We start from the raw sequence: 18,321 nt of genomic DNA on the forward strand, positions 1-18,321 counted from the left end.
AAATCCAAACAAAAGCCCCTGTTTTTTTCTTTAAAGCAGGGATACATGTTTATGAGAAAGAAAATTTAAAACAAGTCAGAGAGTGGTATAAAAGTGAAAATAAAGATGCATTTTATTTCTCCCAGTTTTTAGTCTTACTCTCCAGCTATAATTAACATTAATTTTTTTATGTGTGTTTACAGAATATGCAAGCATATGCAAACTTGTACACCACCACATGGACAGGTGCAGATTCCTGCGCACCCACACATGCATGTACACACATCCATATGTGATGGAGACTTGTACATCCTGGCAGCCTTCTCTACATGCTGTTATATAGCTTGGTTTTTACTCAATACTGTGTCTTAGGATAATTTTCTACATTAATACCTGGAGATGTACCTCATTTCCTTAATGACTGCTTTGAATTCCACCACCCCAGTTCCTCTACTGATAGGCAGTAGATGTCTTTGAATATATATTTTTGTGTATTGTATGTGTGGTATACCCGTGGGGTGAAGTCTTAGAAATGGGATTGCTAGGAGAAAGCGCATATTCATTTCACATTAGGACAGATATCGCCAGATTGCTTTCTAAGAACCTGTACTAACTCACATTTCTACTAACAGCGTGTGAGATTACGTGTTTTCCCACATCCTTGTCAAAGCTGAGTACTGTTGAACTTCTTAATTTGGGGCAGTCTCGTAAGTGAGAAATAGTGATAATGGTTTGTTTAAAACTGGCATTACATGTTGATACTTCCATGAGTTATTTTTGCTTTTGGAAAGGGGTTCTAATTACTTTTCACTACTTAGGTAATACATATTTAGGGAAAAACAATTTAGAAAATGCAGAAAGGTACACACACATACACAAAATAACTTGTAAACTCGTTTTCCGTGAATAACCATTGTTAACATTTTGGAATTTATCCTTTTGTCTCTTACCTATGTGTAAAAATATGAACGAAAAGGTTTTGTTACCTTCTGGGCTCTCTATTAATTGGAGCTGCTAATTTTCCTGTAGGATACTGCAGCATAGCAGTGGAGAGAGGACTGGACTTCTTGAAGGGAACTACAGTTTAGCAGAGAGCACTGGAGTTGGAGCTGGTGGTTATTCTAGATTCCAGTTCTGACATCAATGACTAGCCTTGTGATCTCGGGCAAGTCAGTTTACTCCTCTGAGTCCTTCTGTAAAACGAATAATGCTTTTCTTGTTAGATTGTTAGGAAAGTCAAAGGGGTTAAGGTATAGAAATATGCCTAGTGCATTCCCTGCCCTGTAACAGACGCTTGATAAACGCTGACTTCACCAAGAGGCTGAAGCTCTGCGAGCCCATGTTGGGAATATTTTATTATCCTGCGTATTCGTCAATGTAGATTATTTTGCTTTTTTTTTTATTTTACAAGATTCTGACTGTTTGCTTTGTTATGTTCATTACAGGACTGTTCATAAGACTTAAGACAGTGTGTGGTCACCACGTAGCCCTCACAAATGTGTAGGGTTGTTACCACCGGAACTGTCCGTGGGCGTGGTCAGCAGGCGTGGTACATTACAGGCTGCTCAGGACGGCTCAGTTGAAGGAGAATTTTCAGGGTGGAGGATGAAACCCAGGAGCTTTCCAAGGATGAAAGGAAACTATTATTCTTGTTCTAAGCATGATTAGGCATTGCTTGTTTTTCTTTATTTTCCCCCAGTGTTGCGACAAAACCTAGTCCCTATAAAGCAGTGGTTCTCAATGAGGGACTATTCCATGCACCACTACTCCGTCGATATTTGGCAATGTCTGGAGATGTTTTTTGTTGTCACAATGTGGGGGACCTAGTGCTAATCAAATTTGGGTGTCACATTTTTGGTTGTCACAGTGTGGGCATGTAGTGGGTAGAGGCCAGGGTGTTGTGCACAAGACAGCTCCACACAGCAAAAAAGTACCTGGCCCCAAATGTCAGTAGTTTGAAGGCTGAGAAACTGATATTCGTAGAGTGAGTAGATTGATTATGAGTTACAGATGGCATATATGGTGACGTTTGCATCCATGGACCCATCAAGCTGATGGAACTAGTCAGTGTTACAAATTAAACCGAACCTAAAAGGAATTTCTTCCTGGCTGCAAGAAGCTCCTTTGCTTTTCAGGGAGATGGCATGGAAAAGGCCTAAGTTATAGAATAGTTTCGCTTGACTGAGATTATTACCTGGAGGCAGCTGAAGTCCTAGAAAATTCACCTTTGTGTCTCACTTTCCCTGGACTCCAAGATAGGCTTCCTTTGTTCATTTAAGCATTTATTCATTCAGCAAACACTATTAAATGACCGTCAGCCCAAATACAGTGCTGTGAGATAAGAAAGAGTTAGAGGAGTGTAGAAGACAGTATTGTGGTTAAGAACTCAGACGTGGATCTGGGTTGTGACCCAGGCTCGGATCCTGCCTCTGCTACTTGTAATTTATTTGATCGGGCCCTCATTTTAGGATGAAGTTAAGAATACCTACCTTACATGACTGTGATGATTAAAATAGTGACAAACACAGGGTGTTTAGAGCAGTGTCTAGTTCAGCAAAATTTTAGTTCTTGTTGTTTTTTGTTTCACTACTATGGCTGGAATCTTAGAGCCCTATGGATTACCTAGTTTAGGGCTTTCAAGTTTGATGAGTACTAGGATTCCTTTTCTCAATAAAGCCTTATCCAGATTCTTACTATGTGAAATACATGAAAACAGAGCAACTCTGGTTAGGGTCAGGATGGGAGGCCAGGGCACTGCTTTCTTGGGATCACTTGCCTCGCTTGCCCCAGCCGTGGTTTCTTACGCATAACTGCAGAACCTGAGAAGAATCCAGTTTGACTACCACTGATCTCATCCAGTTCACTCATTTTAAGAGTGAGGAAACTGAGGCCTGGAGAGAGGAAGTGGTTTAATGGGGGGGGGGGGTAGGATAAGGAAAGTACACGAATCACTCTGATATGTGTGTGTGTCAAGCACAAAACCAGTGCTCTTGGAGGGAGTTTGGAGAAGGCAGAGACAGACTCCTCCTTGGTTGGGTTGTATTTAGCAGCTCTAAAGGATGGTCTTGAAGGATGGGTAGAATTTGAGCTTTCAGATAAAGTTGGGAAGAATATTTTTAGAGGAAGAAATAGATGATAAAGGGCTGGAGGGAAAATCATTAGTGTCTTTAGTGAAGACTCCATGTCTTAGTAAATTATCTTTGGTTGCAAGTAATAAAAGCCTATTTCAGAACATCTTAATTGAAAGCCAAAGAAAGGGAGTTGTTATAAAGTCACAGACTACCTTCTGAGTCCTAGGTTCAGAGAGTGGAGCTCTGCCTTCTTCGTGCCTGGAACTCCAGAGCCCAGAGCCACCTGGCAGCCTCTCCCTCTGGTGCTTCATGGTTCTTATTTTGCTTCCTCCTGTGTATTTACTTCACCCTTTATTCTCTCTCTTAGACCAGCTTTCTTATCTTCTCTGTGCACATGGTTCCCCCAAAGTTTCCAGGTTTACGTGTCACTAATTCAAGCATTTGGTCTTCACTGATCATCTGTCTGTGAATCCCAACTCTTAATTCCAGGAGGAGAAAATCCAGTGGGCTTACTAGGTGTTGCTTATGTGCCTCTCATCCAGTAGCGGTGGCCAGAGTGGGGGACGTCAGGAGTCTGTCTTGTCCTGTCAGTGTGATTGGCAGAGCCCTGCTCACACTTGAAAAAGGGACAGCCTGACCCTCAAGTTGCTCCTTTATGATCAGTGGAGACAGGTGTCTGTGTATCTGCAACAAAGTACGAGATGAAGGATATGAGCAAGAAGTGATTTAGGGGTTGATGACGGCTTCTCTGAAGAGGGACGGTATTGCTGGCTCTGAAGGGCGGGCAAGATTTCCTCAGATGGAGAAGGGGTTAGGGAGGACGTGCCACAGGGGAGCCGAATAGGATGGAATGTTCGGGTAACAGTGAGCGTTGAGTACTATATGTGCCAGTGACTTGGGTCATTCACTCAGATAACAAGTATTTATTGAGGACTCTAGGAGGAGGATATGATAATGGATGAAGAGACAAAATTGTAATAAACTGTGTCCCCAGTGTCACGGAGAATGTCCATCCAGGACGTCTAGAAGGAACCATCTAGAATGTTTTAGTCTTAAAATTTTTTTCTTTATACTTTCTTCATTGATGCTTTTTCTACTTGATCCTACAAGGTCAAAAATGACTTAGAGCAAGGTTGACGGCTCATGCTTTTTTTCTTTTTTTAAATAGCTGTTGAAATTGTGTGTTTTCCTTACTTCCTAAAGTGGAAATAGGCACATAGTTTCCGTAACTATGAAGTGGTTTCTGTGTGAGTGTATGTTTGTTTTAGGGGGATTGTTTGGGCAGGTGATTTCTAAGATCTTTTCTGACTCTAACATTTTAATGTTCAGGGACTGCTTTTCTTTCATCTCAGTAATGTCAGCAACCAGTTAGATTTGATTTATTGTAGAATTGCTTATAGAAAAAACAACCTAAAATGTTCCAAAATAGGAGATTGGTTCAGATAATTATGATATGCCTATATGGTATTACTAAACAGCCATTAAAAATAATTGTTCAAGGAATATTTTATAATGGGAAGATCTTTAAAGTGTAAAATTCATGGAATAAGAGAAACTACATGCTGAATTAAACAATATAAAACACACACATATGTTTGTATATATATATAATACAGAAAAAATCATTATAAAGATATATAATAGTCTATAAATGAAGGAACTAGATCAAAATACTATGAAAAGACATTTGAATAGTAGGTTGCCAGTAATTTTAACAGGTTATTTTTATGTATTTTGTTGCAGTTTCAACAATGAATTTACATTTCATCACTGCAATTTTATGTAACTCTGTTCTTTTTCTGTAGCTACTTTTGTAGCTAAACTTTTTATTTTAATAATTATAGATTCACATGTAGTTGGGAGAAACAATACAGAGAGATCCTTGTAAACTTGGCACATTTCTTCCAGAGGCAATATTTTGCAAAACTGTAGTGTAGTATTAAAGCCGAGATACTGACATGGATGCGTTCTACCTCACATTTCCCTGGTTTTATTTGTACGTGTGTGTGTGTGTGTGCGCGCGCAGCACACGTAAGTTCTATACTATTTGTCACCTGTGTGGGTTCGTGAATCCACCATCACAGTCAAGATACTCAACAGTTCCAACATACCGCAAAGAGCCCTCGTGTTGCCTTTTTATAACCACATCCACACCCACCACTATTCTTTAAAAAAAAGTATTCAACTCTAATGAGTAGGGCATTTACTTTATTTTGCTTTTTCATCTGAAGCCATAACTGTGGAACCTTAGAGTTAGAAAGGACTTCCCCATCTGATTGGCCACTCAGAATGTGGGAATTTTAGAGGGGTGGTGAAGAGGTTTATGATCTACCCCTTCCTTCAAACACATTACCAGCTTGAGCTCTCTCCCTACCCTTCACCCCAAACGGCTTCGTCTCAGTAGTGCAGGTGTTCAGTTAGCTCTCACAGTCTCTGGAAACCCCCGTCTGACCGTCTACCTCTGGGTCAGATGCTTCTCCTCTGTGCCCTGCCTGTACTCCATACTTTCCTTATTGTGGCACTTTTCTCATCTTATAATTGCTCATAGATAATCAACAAATATTAGATGGGTGGATGATATCCAGATGGGATCCTTCCCCAGTTTCTGATGAGTCTCCAACTGCCAGCTCTCCTTCCTCTCCTGCTCTTCGAGTATTTTCGATTCCGCCTGCACTCACCACATTCATAGGGTTAAGCCTGGGTTTACTTTAGCAGTGCAACTGCCTGCCCAGTCCACAAATTTCAGCCCCTCTACCTGCTGATGCTGCCATCAGGATGGATGACTCTCATCTTCTGAGCTCCTCCCATTTTCTCCTTTCCTCCCCATTTCTAGAGTTAGAGTGATATTGACGATGACCACTATAAGCAGCTCTAAGTCTAGCACTGTGCTGTGTGCTTGACATGTGTTTTCTCTTTTTAACACAAATGTACTTTTAAATTATGTCTTACTCTCCCCATCTTTCTTTTTCTTTCTTTCCTTCCTCCTTTCTTTCTTTCCTTCCTTCCTTCTTTCTTTCTTCCTTTCTTCCTTCCTTTCTTTCCTTTCCTTTCTTCCTTTCCTTTCCTTTCCTTTCTTTCTTTCTTTCTTAATTTCTTAATTTCTCAGTGGAGATGCGGGGAATTGAACCCAGAACTCTGTGCATGCTAAGCATGAGCTCTACCCTCCCCCTTACACTCCCCATTTTTAAAATGAGGAATCTGAGACTGAAAAAAAGGTGAATAACTTGTTTAATATAGACAAGCAAGTGGCAGAACTGGATTAAAATCCAGGGCTGTCTACTATAAAGCCCACTTTCTGACCAGTCTGTAAGAAGGAGCTGTTTTAACTCTATGGTCCTTGCCAAACTCAGCATTTCCTCTGGGAACCTGTCTAGCCCTTGACTGAACTCTTCCCGTAAGATAACTCTGGACTTTGGAAGGCAGCCATTTTATTGCTGGACAAGAAATATCACTTAGAAATTGTCTTTTAACGTTCAACAGAAATCTGTCCTTCACTCTCTCAGTGCTATATCTAGGTGGGTTGTATTTCTGTCCTTTGAAGCAACATAAATTCCTCTGAATCTGTAGCTCCCTCATTATATAGCTGGAAGGGATTATAATAATTTTCTGGTCTTATCTATTACAGATGAGGAAACTGGAGTGCAAAGAAGGGACCCCTGTTCAACTTACTACCCTTGAGTTACTTGAAGCCTAGTCCTGATGCTTTGGTTTACCTTTTCCTTCCAGCTTGTGCAGTCTTTGCTGGTGAGATGGGGTTGTTCAAGCTTCTGTTGCCTTAGTCATCCTCCTATGGACACTCTCCAGCTGGTCACTGTCCCTTTTGTTTTTTTGGAGCTGACGTCAGTAGTCCATATTGGGTTTGATTGCCTGGAGTCCTAGAGAGCATATTTAATTCTGCAAGTAAATGTGGGAACCCACTATGTGCCTGGGACATGTTGTAACCCTCCACCACATTCTGCCTTTCTTCTTCCTTTCTCCACGTTGTCTATAATATATATGAGTTATAAGTTTGGCTGCAGGTAACAAAGTCCATCATAACTGTGGCTTAAGCAGATGGAAGCTTATTTCTTGCTCATATAAAAGCCTGATCTGCAATGTGTCAGCCTCACTCCATGAAATAACTAGGATCCCAGTCTCCTTCTGTCTGGTTGCTTTATGCTTCTTAGGGTGTTACTCTCTTCCTCGTTGTCTAAGATACCAACACATTTGTTTCCCAGCGTACCTCTTCCCTCTCACCACCACTCACATCTTATTGGTCAGAACTTAATCACATGGTTACGTCTTGCTGAAGGGAATCCTGGGAAATGTAGTCTTTTATTCTGGGAGGCCTTGTGACCAGATTAAAAATAGTTCCAAGGAAGAAGAAGGGGAGAATGGACATTCGTTTGACAAACAGCATTCCTGCCACCCACCTCCTTGTGTTTCAGCTTCAGGAAAACAGGCCCTTCATTGGTACTCTGCAGCCGCTGGCCTCCCAGACTTAGGAAGTTCCATTTCTAGGTAAGATGGCAAAGCAGGATGTCCCAGTGTAGTCAAGAAAAAGTCTCAGAATTTCATGAAACACTGAACTTCATCTTAATGAGGAGGTCACACTCATAAAAATAGTTGACATTTGTTTGGGGCTTACAGTTTATTTGCCGTGCATGTGTTAAATACTTAACATACATTATCTTATTTAATTCTGAGAAGATTCCTAGAAGGCAAGTTTTGTCATTAAGCCTCAATTTGCAGATCAAATTTTCCAGAGAGTGAAGTAACTTCCCCGAGGTCACATAGCAAATACATAATGAAACTGCTGCCTGTTTATCTTAGTGCTCTTGTGGCTGGAGGTCCTTGTCCTCTCCACTCTGATGCCAGACAAATCAGAGTTGCTCATTAGCACTTCATAAAGCACTCTCATGTTCCTCATAATCATCAGATACTCCTAATTATAACCTGAGCAGGAAGTGTTGTATTAAGTAGGTTAGGAGCCCCAAGTTGAAAGGACTGGTCTTACATCCGGTTGGCTGAGTATGAGCTCAGGTCAGAAGAAAATATTTGGTGATCAAATATGGCAAAAGCTGTTGTCGTTGCGTTCCGTCTTGCCGTTGCTTCTGGGAATATTTTCTTTTGCGTGAGGAAACAGACGCACAGAGATATCACAGGGCTTACGACATGTGGTAGAGCTGACATCTGACTCCACCTGGGTCTCATGCCAAGCTGGAAATCTTAATTTGCCTGCTGCCGCATGTCCATTACTTTGGTGAGCCTGAACTCTGTTTCCTCATGTTTTGGAGTCTCTCAGTGTGTCCTGGGACCTGATGCCAGGCCCAGGTTGCTGGCTTTGCTGTGCTTGGTTAGAGATTGTAGGCTCCAATTTATCACAGACCCTTATTTGTAGATAACCTTACTTTTTGTCATTGGTTTGCTTTTTCTCATCAGTATGGTAAATGGATAGTACACCACAGATATTAACAGTGGGGCAGTCTATGAGGGAACCATATTTCTATGGTTAAGTCTCTTTTCCAACTCCAAATCAGCATAGATGGACAACAGGAGGGGCACTTGAAACCTGGATATTTCAGAATAACAAACATTTGATGAATTGTGGGGTGGTGATAGGGGCTGCTTTAGAGCTGGTAGGAGGGGACACCTTTCTGAATGGGTAGCATTTATAGTAGGATCTTCTGGAGCATGAGAAGGAATCAAGCAAGCACAGAGCCAGGAAAGTTTCCTAGTAGAAGGAATAGCAGAGGCAAATGCCCTGAGTGACGTAATGGAAGAGAGGCAAGAAATAAACTAATATGCTCAAGCCTCATCTATTTTAGAGTTTGTTCATTGCAGAGTAGGAGTCAGAAGCTCATGGTCAGTGGTGCCCATCCCACCTCCTCGTGGAGAATCAATGGCTATACTTTGGACAAGCATCAGTGATGCTGGGGCAGATACCTTCATGCTGGTCAAATTCTGCTTTGCCTAGGCATCTTTGGGAGCGTGATCAACAGCTTCCTTGATGAAGTGTTATTCTTTTGCTTCATTAAACTCATCTTTACAAGTGGCTACATTGACAGCGTTCCTTTCAGAAATTGTTTGAGATCTCCCAGAGGCTTTGAACATAAGAAAGCAGTGCTGTTTTTTAATATTAGCAGTGGTGGATAAAAAATATTTAGATCACCCTTTCCTCTTAAAATCCATTCAAGCACTTAAAGGATTAGAAATCAGATGATGACAACAGAATCTCAAACCTGGAATGCATAGAAAGTTGGCAGGTACTCAAAGGGTGTTCTGTTGGCAGAGGGGCTGAGTGACTCTGAGAACAATGGCAGATTCTTTTATGTACAGTGACTAGAGCCTCCCAGATGTGCATCCACTGGCAGCAGGCCATCCATCCCTACAGATTTGCATGTGGTTCCAGTTTGGGCACTTGGGTTCTTAATCTCATGTTAATTCAGCTATTCACATTAAGGTTTGTAACATACCAAGAGGCTCTTTAAAAAAAAAAAAAGGCAAAAAGCACACAAGCCCAGTAACTAATTGTGGGCATTTGATAGTACATTCTGGACTTGTTTGGTGTTTGCCCAGGCTCAGCAGTGATCCTTCTGATGTACTTCCAATAGCAATAAAAATAACAGCCTGGAGAAATAAGCAGACTCTGAGGTGGAGACCTGGAGTTCTGGGAAGAGCTTTATCTTTTAATCTCAATGCTGTTTGGCATTGGCCTCAGTATACACCATCCTTGCCTTATTTTTAGTGTGCAGAGTGCTTCCACGGACATCATTTTACTCCATTTTTACAACTGCTTTCTAAGCTGAATATAATTATCTTCAGTTTATGGCTGATGAGCCTGAGGCTCAAAAGGGGTAAGAGGCTGGCCCAAGATCACAACAGGGGACAGAATCAGGACTCCAGCTCAGATACTGTGCACTTACAGTCATAACTCCTGAAAAACGTAGTAGCTTTAACATGTTGAAAAGCAGCAGTGCCATTTTTTGGACAATGACTTAGGGGTTTTTCCCCTATAGGTATTATTTTAAACATTTTAAGGAAATAACTGCAAATTCTGTTCCATATCCCTAATAATGCATTCTATAACATCCCTGGGTCCAGGATTCCTCATGACTATTTGATTATTTCTGAGCTTCGTCTTTAATATCGCCTTGTGTTTGATTACATCATGTTGAAGAGAGCCTTGAGAATCATTATTAAGGACTTGGAGGTTGTTTAAATGACCTCTCCTTTTTTTTTTTTTTTAAAAAGAAACATAGATATGAATAGAAATTTAAAATAAACTATTTCATGAAATAACCAACGCTTCAGCCATGTTCATATCTGGTTCACTCATTATAAGAGATTATTTTGAAGATATATTTTGAATCTTTTGGACTAGATAATCAAGAAGCAATTTTGTTTTTAAGTTAATTTAACTACATCTGCTTTGGGAGAGGGCAATAACAAAACTGTATCAAAAGGAATATTCAAAGGCCTATTATATGTAGTCTGAGACTCCCCATTGCCTACAAGATAAAATTCAGTGTCTTAAACAGGTGCACAGCTTTCCATACTGTGGTTCCTACCTGCTCTACCACCCTTTGCTCAATACTCCCTGTGCAGTTTTGCTGGCTAGTTTATGTTTCAGAATTTAAGGTCAAAATCAACAATGTGGATTGAGCCAGACACTTTGGGAAATAACAGTGCCTAGAATAAACTCTATGTGTTCTTTTATAGAGCTTCTTTTCTAGTAGGTGGAGACAGAAAAAAATCAGGATTAAAAAGTACGATGAAGAAAAGTAACTAAAATAAGAAGGTTGGGGGTGCTACTTTATATAGGGTGATCTGGACAACTCTCTGAAAAAGAAGCATTTAAGCAGAGACCTGTAGGAGGTGGAGAAGCGAGCCATGTGGATTTCCGGGGGGACAGTGGATGGTATGTGCCAAGGCCCTGAGGCGGGCGTATGTTGAATAGGGGAGTAGTGTGGCTACAACAAAGAGACAGGGGAAGAGGGGTGTGAGATGAGGCCAGAGAGGTGTGCAGAGGCCAACTCCAAAGAGCCTTTAGACCATAGTAAGGACTTTGATGTTTATTCTAAGTGAGATAAGAATGCACCGGAAGATTTTAAGCAGAAGACTGACATGACTTGCCTTATTTCCTGAAAGAACGCTTTTGTGGCTCTTTATTGACCAGACTGCAGGGAGGCAAGGTGGAGGCAAAGACACCAGTTTAGAGGCTATAGCAACGATTCAGGTGAGAAATGAATGATGACTTAGACCTATGACTGGTGGCTCTGCAGGGAGTGAGGAAAGGCGGGTTATAGCTACATGCATGTTTGCATATAGTAATATATACATTATATATGATGGTGTATAATGTACATAATGTATAAATATATATAACTTTCTAATTTCAAATATGTATAGAAGTAGGAAGGGGTAACAGCTTAAGTGCAAAGTGGAAACCCATGTCCCTGTCACCTAGCTTCAACAATTATCTACCCCTGATCAGTCTCATTTCTTCTGTACCTGTACCTGGTCCTATGGATTTCTGTGAAGTAAATCTCAGTCGTAATAATCATGTCATCCAATATGTCTCTAAAATAGAAGGGCTTCTTAAACATTACCCATCCTTATTTCATCTAGAAGAGTAATTCCTTAATATCAAATATTCAGCCTGTTCAGAATATCCCCATTTTTAAAATGGGAGTCTAATTTTTCGCTTTTTACAGTTTGTTTGAATAAGAATTCAAATAATGTTCATGCCTTGAAGTTGGCTGACATGTGTCTTAATTCTCTTTATTTTCCAAAGTTTCCTTTCCATCTCTTTTTTTGTCCCTTTGCAATGTCTTTGTTAATATAAGTTAGGTGATTTGCATTTTAAGTTTTCCCCAAAGTCCGGATTTTGCTGACTACACCCCTGTGGTAGCACTTACCTTTTCCTCTGTCCCCTGTGTCCCCTGAGTCCCCTGGTAGTTAGATCTAGAGGTTTGATCAGGTTTAGATTCAGATCAGAACTGTCTCATAGACTGTGTTTCGTATTTCCATTGTGGGTCATAATGCATGGCTGTTTCTGTTTTTGTGATCACTACCTAGTTCCATTATTTTATGAGGAATTGCAAATGGTAAATTCTACCACTCTTTCTCTGTGAGCTGGGAGTACTTCCATGAAGAGAAGTATTTCTCCCTCATCAGATACTGGGTTACCCTGAAGTACAGCTCATATGGCAAAGGCACGAAAAGTCTTGAGTCTTTCCCTTTACTTATTAGTTTTCAAAATTAAAAAAATTGGTTCCCCAGCATTCTCCAAAGGTAGCTGATGAAGCTTCTCTCTCTTTCTGTAATTTTATCACTATGAACTCCTGTTTGTGAACATGTATTTATGCTTCAGCCTGTCGCAGGGACTGTTCTCACTCACGTTCACATGGACCCGTCTCTGGCAAGTGGGAGCCTCTGAAGTTGGCATCTGAGTCTTTTTCATACCGTGCTCTTCTCTTTTAGTTTCTCATATCACAGACCAGGCTCATCTTGTATATTTTTTGCCCCGATCTTAGAATCAGCCACTTTCCAAAGGGCCCTAGTGGTTTTTAGAGGGCCGTGGTGTTTCAAGACCACAATCTTGGTGTGCCGGGGCTACTGAGTTGGCCTCTGTGTTTAGCCCTTTTCAGTGGACAGAGCTAGAAACAATATAAGACTGTGAGGGTGTGTGTATAATATATACCCCTCCCTCATAGCTCCTCCGTTTCCTCTTAAAGTGGAAGCTCTACACACATTTTGGATTCTGGACAAAATTTTCTGACCGATTGAATGTGAGATATGAGGACAGGGTCAAGGTCAGTACCCTGGGGTATGGCCTCATCAGCCAAGAACAATCCGCCCAGACTCTCTTCAGCTTTCCTTGCCCTCAGGTGCTCTCTGCTGTGTTCCGGGATCCAGGTCCGATACATGAAGATCATCGAGAAGAGTGGTTACCAGGCCCTGCCGTGGGTCTGCTATATCACTCAGAGTGGTGATTATCAACTTCGTACCAGCTAGAAGGAAGAAGAGGTGAACCCGGGCTGTCCTCTCCCCAGGTCTCCACTGCAGACTCTAGAGAGGGATGGAAGATGGGTGTGTGTGTGAGGGTAGACCCTGAGTTAGCAGTGTTTTGCTCCCTGAGTTTTTCCTTTACCCATGGGCTGGGAAGAATGTTTTCCAGGCTCCTGCCCTTCCCCTCCTCCTCCAATTTTATATGAAGAAATAGAAGAGGGGCTTGAAGTCCCCCTCATGAGTGCCTTCGTGCAGTGACCTGCCTTAGGAGGTATGGAGGGGGTCCCTCCTCCTCCACAGCTGCTGAGCCCAGAGGCCCTGCTGGCCCATTCTGTTTTAGGATGGCATTAAAAAGATTAATCTTGAAAAAAAAATCTTGAAAAAAAAAAAAGGACACTTTTTTTTTTTTTTTTTTTTTTGCGTAACACTGTCCTTTCCTCCTGGGATATACTTTTTTTGTTTATGTTTGCCCGGTCAGGAGACTCTGAGCAGCTTGTGGGCAGGGACCATGCTTTCCTCTGTTTTCCCACCACCTGCCACAGCGCCTTCTACACCATAGGAGCTTAGCACACACATGACTAGATCACTAGGCCGGGCACCGCACAAGGTTCTTTCAGAGGCATTTGTCTCTGATCTTCAGAGTAACCTCATAAGGTAGATATTGTTATCCCATTTTACAGATGAAGAAACTGAAGTTCAGAAAGGCTTAAGCAGCTTATCTGAAGAAACAGCGAGTAAACTGCTGAATTAGAATTTGGATCCAGGTCTCTCTGATGCCAAAGGAACATGTTCCCAACTGTTCTCTAGGTGATTTCATTCAACACATGCTTGTGGGAGCCTGTCCACATTTTGCCTTTATTAACTGTGTGACCTCAGCAGATTTGATAGCCTCTCTCTATGTGTTTCCACGTGTACAAAATATAAGATAGCAATAATGCGTACCTCGAAGAGTTGTGAAGCATGTAGAATGGTGCCTGGTACAGAGTAGGTGCTCAAGGGTTAGCTGATTTCAGTTACTGTTTGTTGTTTTCAGTAGCAGAATACTGGAACACTCTCACCAGCGCTGTGTCCACAGCTCCGTGCGCTGCACTGTGTCTGCAGTCTTGTCTCACCACCCAGCTTGCCTTCTGGAAGCTCACAGTTATAAAGGCAAGATGCAGATGTTTAAAGCTTAACAGAAAAGGGCAGCCGGGGAGAGGTCAGTCACTCTGAGATTAATGCCAAGTGCAGAGAAAGAAGACAGAATGAGCTTGCAGCTGGCCAGCCTGTTACATAACAGTCCTCACCAGGGCTTCCCACACAGATATGGAAAACGAAAGCCACGATGGAGGATGGAATGTTTTTTGTTTGACCGGTGCTGCCCTGTAGCAGCAGTTAAGACTTCAGCTCCACGTCCAGTTTGGTGGCGCTCCTACCAGTGCCTTGCCCTGTAGCAAATTGCATCCATCACAATTTAACACTCATGTTTTATAGAGTCTGTGACCCATGGAGTCACCCAGTATTATGGGACCTTAGGGAGCAGCCAATTCCACCTCCCCTAATTTTAAAGGGGAAGAGGCTTTGCCCAGAGAGGAAAAGCCGTGTGCTTCAGGGCACGCTGATATTTGGAACTGAATACCTTTGGTTACTGTCATGGTCAGATAATGTGGATTCCCAAATGCCTGGACTCATGCCTGGGAGGGAGAGGACTCAAGTGTAAGTGGGCGAGGAGGAGAGATACTGGCTCCGCGTGTGCTGCCCCCTGCGTTGTCCTCGGTGAGTCCAGTCTTCTACTCTTGTGAGAAGCACAGTGATGATGGCTGCTGTGGGGAGAGCTGGGCATCTCGGGACGTAGGCATTTCTGATATCTGATTTTTGTTGGGCAGGGTCTCTGTGGGGCTCTTTCAGAGGTACCTCCCCTCGTGCACTGTTGGCAATTGCACTGAGACCCCTACTTGTCTCTCTTACGGGGGAAGATGAAGAGCGTGATGGTGAAAGGGTGTGGGATTTAGAGCCAGGCAGGCCTGCTTCATGGCTCACCCTGCTGTTGGCTAGATACGTGGCCGACCTCCGCTGCCTTCGCTGGGATGCTTGTACACATGCCTGGTGAGCATCAGAATCCAAGTTTGAGCAGCTGCTGACCCTGCAGAGGGCCTGTGCCTGGAGGGTGGGTAGGACTGGGCAGCAGGAAGAGGTCAGTTTAGGAAAGAGCATCTTTTTCTTAAAAAAATGGGAATATATTTGACATATAATGTTACAGACATGTAAGGTGTACAACATGCCGATTTGATACATTTATATGTTGTAATACGATTGCCATTATAGCATTAGTTAGTGCCTCTGTCATGTCATATAACTATCACTTCTTTTGTGCTTGAAATAATTAAGATCTAATCTTTTAGCAGGCTTGATGATTAAAATGTAATATTATCATCTGTGTTCGCTGTACTGTGCATTAGATTGCCAGGACTTATTTACCACTCGTTGCAAGTTTATACCTTTAAACATCAGTCCTGCCCCCTACCCTCCAGACCCCGGGAGCCGGCATTTCACTCTCTGTTTTTACAAGTTTGGCTTTTTTAGATTCCACATGTGAGGGAAGAGCCTCTGAAGGCACTGCCCCCACCCCTGGGTGTGACTACCCAGTGCCCACGAGAGACCATGACTTTCCTCTCCTGCCTGCTCAGGTCCCGCAAGGCGGCTTCCATTCATTTGTGCCTTCCCAACAAGCGACGTTTAGCAGTTTCCTCGCCTTAGCACCTGGTCCTAAAACTATCCTTCGCTCACGCACAGGGTCCCTCACAGGATCTGGCTTCTCTATTCTCCTGACTGTTTCCCTTTCTGTTTTAAGCTTTTGATTAATATATAAAATGTCATGAGAAGATCATAGGCTTTGGAAGGTGGCAGACCTGGGGAACAGCCCTGGCTGTGTGACTGTATTTGTGTCTTGGGTCCTCAGTTTGCTCACCTGAACAAGGGGGATGATAGAGCTCACTTGGCAACATGCTTGTGAGGATTAAAAGAGCTAATGGACATAAAGCCCGTGGTCCCGGTTCCCAGCAATCAGAAGGTGATTTGTAGGCACTGCCACATCGCCTTGCGGCACTTCAAAGCCATTGCAGTTGGTTTAAGAGTGAAGTGGCGCTCCTGGTTTCTGGACAGATTTAATTCCGTTTGATTCAGCGTCCTCTTTTGGACTGTTTACCCTGGTAGGCATCCTGCTGGGTGCTTGGTACAGACATAAATTAAGCACTGTCTCGGTTCTCACTAAGCTTTTCTTGCACATTAGCTTGTCTATGTGCAGCTTCCAACAAAAGCATTCCCACACCCCTCCCAATAATTCTAAATAACTCCATCTCTTCTGTTAAAGGTTCTCAGTTGGACCTTCAAGCCTTTGGGGATTTGAGGACCACTCACCTTCCCAGCCTTATCTCCCACCCTCTCTAACACTCTCGCTGCATCCCCCCAACTCCCTGAGGAAACAGCGTGATATCCTGGTTCCAGCATGTTCTAGAGTCACTGATCACTTTTAGACACCCCTCTCACCATCCCAGGAGTCCCCCCCTTCCTCCTCCATAGTGGAGACTCTGATACCCATCTCCGTGTCGGGCGAGGAGGACTCATGTCTGTAAACCTTTGTCCCAGGAGCAGATTGCCTCACACAGACTAGACTGAAGCAAACAGAAGAGACATACCAGAGTCCGCACTTGTCGAAAGCCAAGGTGGGGCCGAAGCTGCCTTGAACTCAGGGAGGCTCTGGGTGTACAGTGCGTTGTCAGGGCCCTTTGTGGTGCTATTTCTGCAGCCCGCAGAGGAGAAGCCACACGGCTCCTTCCCATTCCCTCCCCACCTCCAGGCTCCTTATCATAGCAGGTGATGGCAAATAAGGGACAATGATAATGGCTGCTTCTTACTGGGTACTTCGTGTGTGTGTGTGTGTGTGTCAGATAAATTAACAGTTATCTCAAAACTGAAGTTTGGAGAGGTTACGCCTCACCCTCAAACATGTAGAAGACAGGGAGGTGGCTGAGATGATGGTGATGGCCCCTCCAAAGCATGACTAATGGTTGGGTAGCTAATGTGCCAAGGAAATAATCAATTATCTGTCTCTTCAGCAATACCCACTGTTTGGCTTAGTTGTCATTGGTACATTCAAGTTATCTTCATGTGGGTGAAGAAACAGGTCTCAGGAAATTTAAACCAGCTAGCTGTGCTATGCCCAGAATTCAATTAAGTCCATAATTTCCAATTAATGGGCCTGCATGCCAAGATTGAGGTCATATCATTAATCTTGCTTTTATTGTAGGATTTCCACTGTCATGATTTACAGTGCAGCCCAGCCAGTCTTGTCAGGATTATTGGAGCATAATTAAGCCAGAAAGACAGTCAGAGGAGCTAGTTAACATGGGAGCCAGGTGGGGACCCCCTTCCTTTGCTTGATAAGCTTGCCTCAGGTGACATGGAGCCCACATGTGAAGATTTTTATCTGAGAACCATTTCCTGGATGTCTGATCTCTGTGCAGTTCAAATCTGCATATGATGAAAAACAAAACAAAACAAAACAAAAAACAGAAAGCCAGAAAAACTCCAGACAGGGAGAGGATTTCAGAGTGCCTGTTAGATCCATTGTGAACAATGTTCTAGCTAATTCAGTTCCACCACAGACATCTCCACCTCACATTACCATTTACTAAGTTGTAAATGTAGCAGACAGTGTGCTTTTACAGATGGTGGATTTAATCTTTGTGCTGATTCTGTGAGGAAGGTGTCATGGGCTTTCTCTCTGCATGAGGTTACACAGATAGTAAGTAGCCTTTCCACTGAATTGAGGAAGACGGTGGCAGTTCCTAGATGCAGACCATTCTCAAGTGTCTGTTTCCTTCCCTTTCTCATGGTTGCGTTTCTCAGGGGAGTCTCCTCTACTTCTCACAGAGGAATAAGAAGACAGGCATGCGTGGGAAAATACTATTTATGATTGCCTTCCAGGTGACAAATGTTTATCTGTCATTATTTTGTTTAAACCCCATCCCATGCATGGAAGGAAGGTACTATCGGCCCGCATTTTACACTTGGGGAAACTGAGGCTTAGATGAATTAGCCTGCCCATCGCTATAAAGGGAGTAAGGAAGCAGGGTCAGTGTCATGAATCCAGGTCTGCTTATTTGTAAAGCCTGGGTCCTTTCAATTACATCGCGCTGGGACCAAATGCTGCTTCTCTTTTCCTAATTCTCCAGGAGTGATTATTGTTGAGTTGAGAGTCTTTGGGACAAGTAACACAGAGGGGCATCTCCTTTTGAGT

At 42.8% G+C, this 18,321-nt stretch overlaps 1 protein-coding gene and 1 long non-coding RNA gene across 9 annotated transcripts in view; both read left to right on the top strand.

Moving 5' to 3' along the window:
* Positions 1-18,321, top strand: part of DNAJC6 (DnaJ heat shock protein family (Hsp40) member C6) — a 131,766-nt gene that overhangs the window by 58,764 nt on the left and 54,681 nt on the right. The window lies entirely within an intron of this gene.
* LOC116668058 lies at positions 856-15,630 on the top strand. The gene is made up of 3 exons (XR_004325127.1): positions 856-1,528; positions 8,391-8,395; positions 15,620-15,630. It is a non-coding gene; the product is annotated as an uncharacterized LOC116668058 (long non-coding RNA).

This window comes from Camelus ferus, chromosome 13 (genome assembly GCF_009834535.1).
Source record: "Camelus ferus isolate YT-003-E chromosome 13, BCGSAC_Cfer_1.0, whole genome shotgun sequence".
NCBI classification, from domain to species: Eukaryota; Metazoa; Chordata; class Mammalia; order Artiodactyla; family Camelidae; genus Camelus; species Camelus ferus.